The sequence below is a fragment of the Dipodomys ordii genome, unplaced genomic scaffold (assembly GCF_000151885.1).
Source record: "Dipodomys ordii isolate 6190 unplaced genomic scaffold, Dord_2.0 Scaffold17, whole genome shotgun sequence".
Taxonomy (NCBI): Eukaryota; Metazoa; Chordata; class Mammalia; order Rodentia; family Heteromyidae; genus Dipodomys; species Dipodomys ordii.
The window spans coordinates 13,038,688-13,051,470 of NW_012267233.1; positions in this window are offsets into that span (position 1 = coordinate 13,038,688).

The following is a 12,783-nucleotide window of genomic DNA, read 5'->3' on the forward strand; positions in this document are numbered from 1 at the left end:
ACAATGAAAACTCACACACACACACACACACACACACACATACCACAATGAAAACTCCCAAACCCAGCTTGGAAGGGAAAGAAGGAAGGAGTAGGGTAAAAGAAATGTAATGGAGAGGGTGAATTTTTTCAAAGTATACTACATGTGTCTATGAGATTATTATAATTAAATCCCCTTGTACTGTTAATATATGCTAAAATAAAAACTAACACACAACTGGAAATTGTAGGACAGATGTTCTAGAAGGGAAGAAGATGAAGAGGTTGTTTTAGTTGGCAGCAAAATGGCTGGATGAAATGCCATAGCCTGCAAAATGGACAGAAAGTGAAAGGGGGAAGGAGCATTAAAAAGAGGGAAAACAAAGGGCGAATGGATGTCCTGGAAGAAAAGCAAGTCATTTACCAAGATGATAATTTGATGAAAGTTATAATTAAATAAAAAAAACTCCAGAAGCTGTTTTAGGCCATTACATTGAACTAATTAGAATATTTAATAAAATATTTAATAACTATAAAAATAATGGTTTATCACTGACATGTGGCTCTTTCTCTCCAAATCACTTCATGAATATGTTTTATTATACTATGTGTCATCTTTTTCTAATATTTGTAACTATTCCATTAAAAATCACATGCAAAAATGTGAGCTTAACAAATGCTAAAAACTGGGCAGAAAGAGCTGTGAGGAAAGGAAAGGAACAGAGAGAGGGATTCAGAACAAAGGGAGAAGAGGACCATTCAGGCCAAGCCATTGCCCTTAGGAATCTCTTTCATGTTATACTGCGGTTTGGTTATATTGAATGTGTCTTAAAATAAATTTGTCACCAGCTGGAGCTTAGGAAACAGTCATTTTGTTTGACAGAAGTTAGATGGGCGTTGGTTCAAACTTGACAGGCTTTAGCCTAACAAGAACAGAAGAAAACAAACCTCTATACTGTAATGGCCACAATGGCCCAGTGCTGGGGAAACTGATCATATTTTGCAGTTGGTGTCTCTACTGCTTTTCTTTCTGTTTACATCCTGGGATATTCTTCTGAATCACCACTTGTACGGGTTCCTGTGCAGATATGAGAAATCTCTCTGTCTTTGAGTTCGGATGAAAAGCAATGTGTGTTTCCCTGCCAAGTTTGGGAGAAGGCAGTTTGAGCAGATGGTATTAGAAGCTGCATGGAGAACCTTGATTAGCCCTGCCACGATGTGAGCAGGGACTCACATGAAGACCTTCCCCCCACCTCCCACTTATGAAGGACATGTACAAATAAGCAGCAGGAAAGTGGGCATTGGGTGGGAGCATGTGTGAAATTCCTGTCTTTGAAGTTTAGGGTCTTCGAATTTGCAGCATAACCACTGTTGCTTGAACACACAGCTATTTTTGAGGCTATCAATTAAAAGGAACAGAAAATGAAAAAAAAAACACACCAAGAAACCTCGTGTTTCAGGGGTGGGTGTAGGCTGGTCCATTTGGGCTTGGATGCCTTGGTCTGGCATATCTTGAGTCATCAGATACTTTTGGACACTTTTCAGTGCTCCACGGTGAGGGTACAAACATACATTAGTGAAGGTCCAGCCAGGGTAGGAGGTAGCATACATAGGGAGTGGCTCTTCCATTTAGTCTCTAGACATTTTTTCCTGAGAGTGATGAGTGTCCCATTTTACATAGACTTTCAGAAAAGCCACCATAAGCTCTCAGTCTTCTTATATGTGTATGTATGATCTTGGGGTTAAGCATTATTGCTGAGTTATGTATTTTCTATGAGCGAGGGAAACTGCCTGGAGCAGGCTGTTCAGGACTTTGATAGGCCCCTCCCTTAAACTCTGTAACAGGTTGAGAGGGGAACTGTGTGCTGAGCAGCCCTTTCTCTGGCAATCAGAAGAATGCCCTCATGGCAGCCCAGCTGTTTTGAGTTCTTTACAATCACTGCGAGGCCATTCCAGCTGTAAGGACCATTGTAACTAAAACTGGGACACTCTCCAGGAGGGCTTGTTCTAGTCATAACCACTCCAGACAACCTGAACCAGCCTTGGAAAGTAGTATCCCATCAAAAAAACCTTCAGTCTTATAGCTATTCTCACTCAAGATGGGAAGAGGAGCATTTTTTTTTTCAGTAGCCTAGCAAGATATAAGTGTTGTTGAAGCTAGAAGCTGTGCTATGATTGGTGCAAATAGAATCCTTCATTTGCATACCATACACTCCTCGTGCCCTATAACCCTTGGTTATTCAACTCACTTTTTAAGTCATCTCTTCCCTGCTACTAATAGGTGTTGCGATATTAGGATCAATAAACATCTCTTGGGTCATCTTCTCTTTGGCTGCTTCTCTTTGTCATAAGTATAGTGGCTTATCTGATAACATGGAGCAGATTGACAGTGGCTCCTGTCCCAGTGAAGGTAGCAATAGCCTCAGTAGTGACAAGAGGGCAGCTGAAGAGCCCCAGAGAATTGCCAGTGGCAGAAGTGGTGGGGAGCAAAAACAATGGAGACAATGAAGGATGGTGGAAATATAGAGATGAGAGAAGGCAGAGCTGCTACTGCAGAAAGTAGGTGGTGAGTGACTATAGGCCCCAGTCACTGGAAGCCTCCAAACCTTTAAGACAGAAAGTCCTGGCCCTGAAGGCTGAAGAGCTGCAATAGTAGTTTCTGCAAAGATCCTGAGTCCTGATAACCTGAGGTTCTGGATCTGTGAGACTATCTGCTGTAGATTGAGGAACCCAATACATGAGGTTTAAGGATATCTGACACCAGCTGGTGATGACTGCAACCAACTGTTGCTATCTCTAGCTGCTGCTTAAAGCTGAGGATTTTTACTAGTTACTGAGTACCAGACTACTGGAAATTAGAACCCAGAATACTATACATCTAAGCTGAGCACCTAGATTGGTAAATCTCTGATTTCTAAGGTAGGAGTTATAAGGGATTGGAGCTATAAGCCTTTGGATGTATCAGCTCAGCCCATAGGCCTTCAATACTCAAAGGCCTCAAATGATCAACATTTGAAGAACTTCTCCTTGTATACTCATGATGTCCATATAATTAGAGCAAAAGAACCCACCCAGTTTGTCAGTAATGAGGAGCTTCCTTTGTCTAGACAATAAAGCATGAAGGTTTTTTTTAAAGATAAATTTCTGTGTATTGCATTGTTGGTTGAGTGGCTTCCTGGGAGGTGGATTTCCTTCCTACTCATGCAAGAGTTAGTCATTTTCACGGTCCCCACTTATTTTTATATTAACTTTTATCACTGAGTTCTACTAAGGTTGAAATAGTGTTTGTCCTCCCAATGGTCCAAGTATTGGAGACTTGGTTCTCAGTGTGGTGAAGTAGAGGTAGAGACTTTTAAGACAGGGAATCTGGTGGAAGGTCCTAATGCTGACCTCTCCCTTTCCTCTGGCTTCCTGTCTTGCATGGCATCACTGATGATGCTATATAATATGAGGTGGTGCAGTCAAGGCAGCCCTTGCCAGGGCTGATGCTCAAAACTGCACCAAATAAAGCTGTTTTTTTAAAGTAGTTCGTCTCAGGTATTTTGTGGGCAATGAAAATGGACTAATAACAGACACCTTGTATTTGATTAAGCAGCATGAATTGGATGAAGTTACAACATTGTATTCAGCAGTCCCAAGTATGATCACACACACACACACACACACACACACACACATTTCTTTCTTTTATGAATCTTTCACACAGAACCATGTGTAATCTCAGGATAAAGCCCTGACTCCCTATTGTGTTGGCCCTGCAGGAGTTGGCTCCTCCCACTTCTCTTACCTCATGTCTCACCACTATTCCTACTGGAGGCCAAGGTTCTCTCTCACTAAATCCCTCAGAATAATCCCTGATCATTCTAGCTTTTGAGAAAGCACTAGTGAAACATTGCCTCTAGTAGGACGGAAATGACATGTCCCTATTACATTGGTTACAGCCATTCAGGTTGCAAGGAAAAGGGGATTTCTCATAATGTTTTGGAGTTTAATTGGAAGATGCTCAGGAAATTGAGAAAAACAAAATTGTCTGATCATTGTACTGCTTTATCTCTCACACAAAGAATATCAGGATGAAAGATGGCTTTTTCTTGTTATTAGCTCCCTCATCCAGCGTTCATGTTACAGCATCTCCACTGCTATTTCTGTCTAAGATTTCGTGACTCTGCTGCTACTGACTCACTCTCCTCTCTATATGATGGGCATGGCTTAGTTATGTCTACTGCTTTCTTCAAAGTAAGTTTTTTCTGCTTTTATTGCCTCTGTTTCTTTCCCTGTGGGCTATAAGTTCAAATTTCCTAAGAGAGGGACTCTGGTTGTGGAGATAGTCAGCATCCAGGACAGAGTGGCACCCTCTGTACCTGCCTTTGTTATAATGTTAGAGTTCTGGGTTGTGATTATTCATCTATGTGTCTTTCTGCTGAACGATCACTCACTCATCTATGCATACCGCTAATGAGCCCAGTGCTTACTACCTACAATTGCTGCTAGAGCTAGCTTGATTACATGTATTGTGCCAAATGTTTTTTTTTTTTTTGGTGCTGGTCCTGGGGTTTGAACTCAGGGCCTGAGAGCTGTCCTTGAGCAGCTTCTCCTCCCTTCCTCCCTCCCTTCCTTCCTTCCTTCCTTCCGCCCTCCTTCCCTCCCTCTCTTCCTTCCTTCCTTCCTTCCTTTCTCTTTCCTTCCTTCCTTTCTCTTTCCTTCCTCCCTTCTTCCTTTCCTTCCTTCCTTTTCTTTTTGCTCAAGGCTAGTACTCTGTCATTTGAGCCACAACTCTATTTCTGGCTTTTTGGTGGTTAATTGGAGAAAAGAATCCTATGGGACTTTCCTTCTTAGGCTGGCTTCAAACTATGATCCTTAGATCTCAGCCTCCTGAGTAACTAGGATTACAGGTGTGAATCACTGGCTCCTAGATTATGATAAGTGTTCTATATGTATTAATTTAATCTTCTCCACAGCCTGTCAAGTAGGAACCATAATTATCCTCAGTTTCTGTTTTGGGAAACTGAAGCACAGAAAGCTGAGAGTTCTGCCCAAGGTTTCATGAGCAGTAAGTGGTTGAGTTAGTATTCAGATCAGGCAGCTTGCTCCAGTCAAGGCTTCACCCACTGAGCCATACTACCTCTTGGCAACAGAAAGAGTAGAGGAATTAGTAGGCCTTCAGTTAGTGGCAAGGAAATCAAGGGACCACTACTGAGATTTTGAGGGAGGAGGAGGAGATGGGATGACATTTGGAGAGAGGATAATGAGGTCAACCAAAGCATCCACAAGGAAGAGAGTGTGACCTTGGATGACAAAGCTAGACATTCCAGTGAGACCAGATTGGAAACACTCTCAAATGACATAATAAGGCGGGGCTATAAAAGCAAGTTTAAAGAAAATTCATATGGGAGCTAGGTGTGGTAGTATATGCCTGTAATTCTAGCTATCTGGAAGGGAGGGACAAGATTATGATTTGAGACTAGCCTGAGCAATGTTACTGGAAGACCCTAACTAAAAGCAAAAGGGCTGGGGGCAGAGCTCCTAACATGCATGAGTTCCGGCCCAGCTACATTAAAGAAATCGGCTTGTGGGGGGGGGGGAGGGGAAGGGATGGGAAGGGGAAACAAAGGAGGAGGCTACAATGCTTGATAAGAAATGTACTCATTATCTTGCCCATGTAATTGTAACCCCTCTGTACAGTATTCTCACAAAAAAAAAAAGAAATTGGCTTCAGAATATGAGATGATTTCAAACGAGAAGAAAATAAATGTAGGGGCTCTAATGAGGAGGTCATGAAGATGGCCTCCACAGTCAGGTTAATGATGAAGTTATGAATGAGGATCTGGAGTGAGACCAGGAATTTCGGTCTTGGTTCTGTCCCTTGTTGAGTGTGGCTCCTGTCAATCTCCCAGTGTCTCTTCCTTCATGTGTAAAGATGCAATCCTCATATGGTAGCATTGGCCAGAGGAAGGTTGGGAATATAGGTAGTTGGGGCAAGGCCAGATCAGGGTAGGGTAGAAGGTGAGTCAGGGGGACACTGGGTACTCAGTCTGGCTTTTGTCATTAGCTATTTGGCACTCATCCCTGGTCCACAGCAGTCACTCTGCTTCCCTCCTGTTCACTGTGAAAGTGTTACCTTAACCACTGCTCCATCTTCTTCCAGTTCTGAATGGTGTAAAAATGCAGCCAGGCAGTTTGGAATCTGACAGCTGTGAGAATATAAGATGCTGAGTCCTCCCTTCTTCAAAGAGAGCCCTTCCACCACTTCCTTTGTCTACGCCTGCAGCTGCTTTCTCTTTGAGTGGGAAATAGCATTGTTTTATTTTGTTTTGAAAAAATGACCCTGGCATCACAACATCATGGGACGTTTGTGACAGAGCAGGTGAGTCAGGGGTAAATGTTTTCTGGAGTCTTTCTGGATATTTGATCCTGACTTCTGTCTCTATTGCTATCTTTTCATTAAAGTAATAATGTTGCAAGCTCTGGAGATGCTCAGCCCCAAGAGCTTTTGGGAATATCCAAGATGAATTTCTCTTTCTTTCTTTATTAGAGGCCCAATGAATTTAGCAGCAATGCAATGCAGGGTAGTCTCAAAATCCACATTCCATGACAAATCCACGTTGGGTTGCCTGGGTTCTGTGTGCAGCCTTCTGTGTTCTGTGTTTGGGGCCAGTGGCTAAGTCTTGACAACGTTGTTGCCTGGGTCCTCAATGATTTATTTGTCCCTTTTACAGCAAGAGTTTCCTTCTCATATAGCCTTTCCAGGCTAAAAGTCAGAAGCCATAGCACACTGAAGAATTCAGGTACATCTATCGTTTGAGATGGCTTCTCAAGTAATTTAACCTTTTCCCTCCCCTCCCTGAAGGTGTGGCCCATGGAACTGGTTTGTGATGATGCTACTTAGATGTCCCCCACCCCCCCGCCCCGCCCTGGACATTTCTGCAGAGCATACTCAAGGATTGAGAAAGTGAGACCTGGTAAGATAACCGTGCATCCCTTGCATACATACCTTTCTACTGAGTGCTTTTGTATAGCATTTTGCTGTGGGTGAAATTAAATGTCTAAGAAATTGTGGAAGCATCTATGGAGCTAGTTTCCATGGCAGCCCATGGACAGTCAAGGCTCTCTCCAAAGGAGAACATTTTATTTTCAATTAACAAAGGGCAAAAGGGCAATACTCTGATTTTTCTTATAGAAACATCACATAACTTTCCTCAGTTCAGCAGGCTGTATGATCTCCTACCCACTTGTTTATGGAGCTGGGAGAAGGGTTGTTGACCTCTGTAACAGCATAATGACTGAGGTATAGGGTATTGGTGACATGGATCAAGAAAAGAATGTTAGTTCTTAGTAAAAAATAAAGAGAGTAACCTTACTTATTGATTTATTAGGTATTAACCAAATACTTACTGATAATTCTACCTGCTAGAGATGGCAGATTTCTAGTGTGTGAGTTCTAGGCTGGGTGTTGAGACTGAGTGTCTACTTAATATGAAAGCAACTTTCAGCATTCTTTGATCTGCTGACCAAAGACATGGTACTAGGAATAATTTCAAAGACCCTCAGTCTCTCTGAGGAAGGGAAAATACAGGTATCCAGGTATACCCCATTAAAGAGAAATTCATGTGGAAATTCACCAAAATGAAGCCAAAAGAATAAGACTCAAGTTTGCCCATCAAGTTTCCAAGAATATAAGATTCTCCTTAGCCTAGAAGGAAGACCAAAATTTCTACCAGTTAATTGCTTTTTCTCTTTGGAAGTGTTCGGTCTATAGCCAAACCGAATTGTAGCGCTTTGAGTAGTTTCATATTCTTTGCTTGTATTTTCGATGCGAATATTTATTCTTTGTTTCTTTAAGCCTGGCAATCACATTTTTATTTTATTTCTTCAAAGCTGAGTCTGATAATTGTCATATTTGAAATCTGTGTGGGTCTCTTTTCTGTGCTGTATAATTTTTGATGGTTCTTGTTTCTGTTCAGGTTGTCTTGTTTCTGGTATGCCTACTAATCTCGATTTGCTGATCATTGGTCTTGAAAAACTTGTGAGGGTTCTCTGAGGCTGAAGACAGATATACCTTCTCCTGGGCTAATCAATGGAAATGCCTCAGAACAAGTTCAAGTCTGAGAGTGTCTGGCTCACAAGTTAGACTCTATAGAAAGAAATACACATTTTAAGAGGGTCTTCTCCTTTTCCTCCCCCCACTTTTCCCATCACTAAAACAAATCTTTGTGAATTTTCTAGAGGTCATGAAGGGAGAATTTGAGAGAAAACATATTTGAGAGAAAATACAACCCTTTGGGCCTCATCTCAGTGTGACAAGGGGCTGCTCTCTTTCAATGGACTTGAGCTGATTTCTGTCTATCTCTAGCCCTTGTGCTCGTGTTTTTAGAAAATACCTTCAGAGCATGGTAGTTCTGTAGATACTATTTATATCTTACCTGTCTAACTGCAGAGTTTTACTCAACATTCAGTCTGGAAAGTTCCTCATGTTATTTCGGTATAGGTCTTGTAAGCATGTGGTGTGTATATGTGTATTTCTGTTGTTGTTGTTGGTCATGGGGCTTGAACTCTGGGCCTGGGCACTGTCCCTGAGCTCTTCAGCTCAAAGTGAGCTCTCTACCATTTGAGCCACAGCACCACTTCTGGTTTTCTGGTGGTTTATTGGAAATAAGTCTCATGGACTTTCCTGACCAGACTGGCTTTGAACCGTGATCCTCAGATCTCAGCTTCCTTAGTAGCTAGGATTACAGGGGTGAGTCACCAGTGCCCAGCTATATGTGTATTTTTTTGGTGTGTATGTGTGGCATTGGAGATTGAACTCAGGGTTGTGTACATGCTAGGCAAATGCTATACTACTGGGCCACACCCCTGTCTCAGTGTTTCATGGTGTTTTTAAAAACATTTTAAAGTTTTAATTTTTATTGTTATTATAAAGGTGACATACAGAGCAGTTATAGTTTCATAAGTCAGGTAATAAGTACATTTCATTTTGGACAATGTCACCTCTTCCTTTTCTGTCTCCCAGTGTTCCCCCTCCCATCTCTACTTACAAATTGTATGGTTTATGTTCTACAGAGTATCTAGTGGTTACCACTGCTGCATTTGTTCACTCTTTGTCTCTCCACTTCTGTGCTGTCCCTTACCCTCCCAAAGATGGATAAATGAACAAACAAGACAAAAAGAAGGGAAAAGAAAGCAACAACAAAGGAGAAAAACCTCCTGTCTCTTTTTTCTGGCGTTCATTTTGATAAATAATATTTTTTATGATCAGATGCACATAGGCATTGTGCCTTTGTGCTCCTCCCCTAAGAGTATATCCTCCTTTGTTCTCCTGAATAATTTATCATGTCCCAGTATATTTTAGATCTAGCTTCTTCATATGAGAGAAAACATACATCAGTTGTCTCTCCAAGCTTGGCTTACCTCACTTAACATGATTTGTTCTAGGTCCATTCATTTCCCTGCAAATGACATAACATTATTCTTTCTAATGGCTGTGTAAAATTCCACTGTGTATTGGTGCTACATTTTTGGATCCACTCATCTATTGTAGGGCATCTGAGTTGTTACCATAATTGTTTTTATTTTTTAAAAGTAATTTTGTTCATCATTAAAAAATTCAGTTAAAAATGGATCTCAGTAACCTAGCCTTCCCTCCCAGATACTTGAAGTTACTTGAAGTACACAGTGGTCTTTCAGAATCCAAGTCTATGCAAGTTTCTCTTCTTCATCGATGACAGCCTTCTCAAAATGGCTTGCTTGTTTGAAATTATTCAAATTCTGATTAGACCCTAAGCTATACTTTGAGAAACTCTAGGCTGCTTAGCACGGACTATAAGGTCTCTTCTCATTTCTCCAGAATTCTACTGCCTTCTTTCAACCTCTGTTTTAGGCCTCAATGATATGAATAATTAGATATACCTGAACTATGTACCTTTCATACTATTGTGGTTTTCACATGTAAACTCTACTCAATTGATGCTTTTTTCTTTTTCCATGAGGCAGGTTCTTATTCATCTTATAAAGGGCAGCTCAGAGGTCACTGCCTTGAGGAAGTCATTTTGGCCTGCCCTTTTGTCCCCTACCCCCCAGATTATACACATAGTTTGCACACGACTTATTCTGTGTATACTAACCATGCTAGTGTGATTGCCTTTAGTGCTGGATTTCAAGCTCCTAAGGGCAAGGATTATAATTAGTCTACCTATGTTTTATCCCAACCCTAATTCAGTGCCTGCTCATTTGTTGAATAAATGAAAACACAAAATCTGGCAATCCCAGCACCTAGCCCAAGCAGGAAGAATACCTCCATGAATGAGGACACTAAGTACTCAGAGTTAAGTCAAAATTGACAGAATCCTCCATAATACTACCTTTCCTTTTGATACCAGTAGTAAGGTTCTGGGCACACTCACTGACCAGCTGGCTGCAGATTTGGGGGTGGGGTCAGGATTGATTATTTGCTAGAAGGACTCATGCATTTAGAAGAACTCTATATATATGATTACAGTTTAGAAAAAAAAGATGCAAGGTAACATGAATCCCCTCCTTCCTCCCAAAAGAAGACATCCAGGGCAAGCAGGGTCTGTAAGGGCCCCGAGCACAAAGCTTCTATTCCTTCTCCCCGTGCAGTCAGGATGTACCATTCTGTCAGATCATCTCTTTGTGACAATATATAAAATCTCACTGGAACTTCCTGTGTCCAGAGATTATATCTAGGTCTCATTATAAAGGCATGATTCATTGGATCATTGGTTAAATTTAACTCAACCTCAATTTACCTTCTTTCTTTAAAGGCTGGGCTATCAACTTGGTTCAAAGAACTAGACCTCTAATTAACATGATTGGTATTTCAAATAGCAAGCCCTAATTCTAAATCATTTTATTAAAGACATCTCTGAGCCCACTAGAATCATCTTATTAGCAAACACCAATACCAGGAAGCTCACTGAAAAACAAAGTCACTCCTGTCTCTTGGGAAATATAAAGAATTTACAGATTATCTTCCAGGCTTGGGGAAAAGTCTACCCCTATCCTTTATTACATAAAAAGTTGTTTTCAGCACTAATTTGAACATAGTTGGTGCCAAGGAATACAATCTAGTGGGAGAGAATGGCTCATAGCCCGAAGGTCAAATAGAGACTGTGATATTTCATTTAGTTGCCCTTAGAATATAGTCAAGGATTATACAGAGCTTGACACTTAATAGGAACTTAATAAATGTTCATTGAATGAAAAAGTACGTGTTGAAAGAGAAACAGAACATGCTCAATATGAACTCACCAAAGTTACGGTCAAGCATGCCAGGTAGCTACTTCAAAGGAAGTATGTGCAGATTCACGTAGGGCTTGAGAGAGAAATAGGATGACTATGAAAAGATTCTTCTTTTTTTGTTTTTGAATATTTTTAATTATTTTAAATGGTTGTACAAAGGAGTTGCCATTCACCAAAATAGTTTTTTGTTTTTTTGTTTTTGGTTGTGGGGCTTGAACTCTGGGCCTGGGCGCTGGCCCTCAGCTCTTCAACTCAAGGCTAGCGCTCTACCATTTGAGCCACAGCTCCACTTCCTGTTTTCTGGTGATTACTTGGAGATAGGAGTCTCAGAGCCTTTCCTGCCTGGACTGGCTTTGAACCATGCTCTTCAGATCTCAGCATCATGAATAGCTAGGATTACAGCTGCGAGCCACCAGCACCTGGCAGTTTTTAAATACAGTGCATCTTGGTCAATGTCACCCCTTTCAACATTCTCATCCACCCCTTCCAACCCATCCCTTCCTTTACTTATCTTGATTTGAGGTTATGTATTGATTTGTTTTTTTTTTTGCCTTTTTACAAATGCATCTTGATCAACATCCTCACTCACCTTTGACCCACCTACTCCCTTATATTTCTGAATTCTGTGGTACAGACAACAGATTCTTGCCTGCATTCTCTCTCTTTCTCCCTTTCATTCTTCCACCCCTCTCCTCTTAGCCTTACCCTCCCCTCTTGCAAGCACTCATTTCCTGGTACTTATTTTGTTGGGCTTTGACTTAGTCTTTTAAAAGAATTACACTATTTGAACTCTCCACAGAGTCTATTACACTTCAGTTAATTCATTTCTAACCTCTTGCTTACCACCCAGTGTGTTTACTTATAGATTTATAGGCACATTCTAGCTACCCCAAATGAGGGAAACCATGCAACTTATGTTTCTCTGGATCTGGCCTACTTTGCTTAATATAATTTTTTCCAAGTCTTTCCAAGGTTCTTTTTTAATTTTAGTTTTTATATTATTATTATAAAGGTGATGTACAGAGGGGTTATAGTTACGTAAGTTAGATAAAGAACACATTTCTTTTTTTATTGTGAAAATACTGTACAGAGGATTACAATTACATGGGCAAGATAATGAGTACATTTCTTATCAAACATTGTTGCCTCCTACTTTGTTTCTCCTTCCTATCCCTTCCCATCACCTTACCCCTTCTATTCCCTGCCTCCCCAACACCGCCAAAGTTGTAAAGTTCGTTTTTCAACATAATGACTTGTACATCTCATTGTTGCAATGGTCCACCTGTATCCCTATTTAAACTATTTGTTTTTTCCTTTCCCCTCCACAAATTATACCAACATCAAATACAGTGAAAGCAGGGATTATATTGTGGGGGAGGGACATACAAAGCAACAAAGAAATCATCTTATAAATATGTTAGAAACTATCACATGAAAGAAAAAACATTTGAATACATATCTTAAGGTTCATTTCCTTAACATCAACTTATCTGACCTTTTCTGTTTGTCTCAGACATATACTAGTTATTGCAAATAAGGGAAACCATAG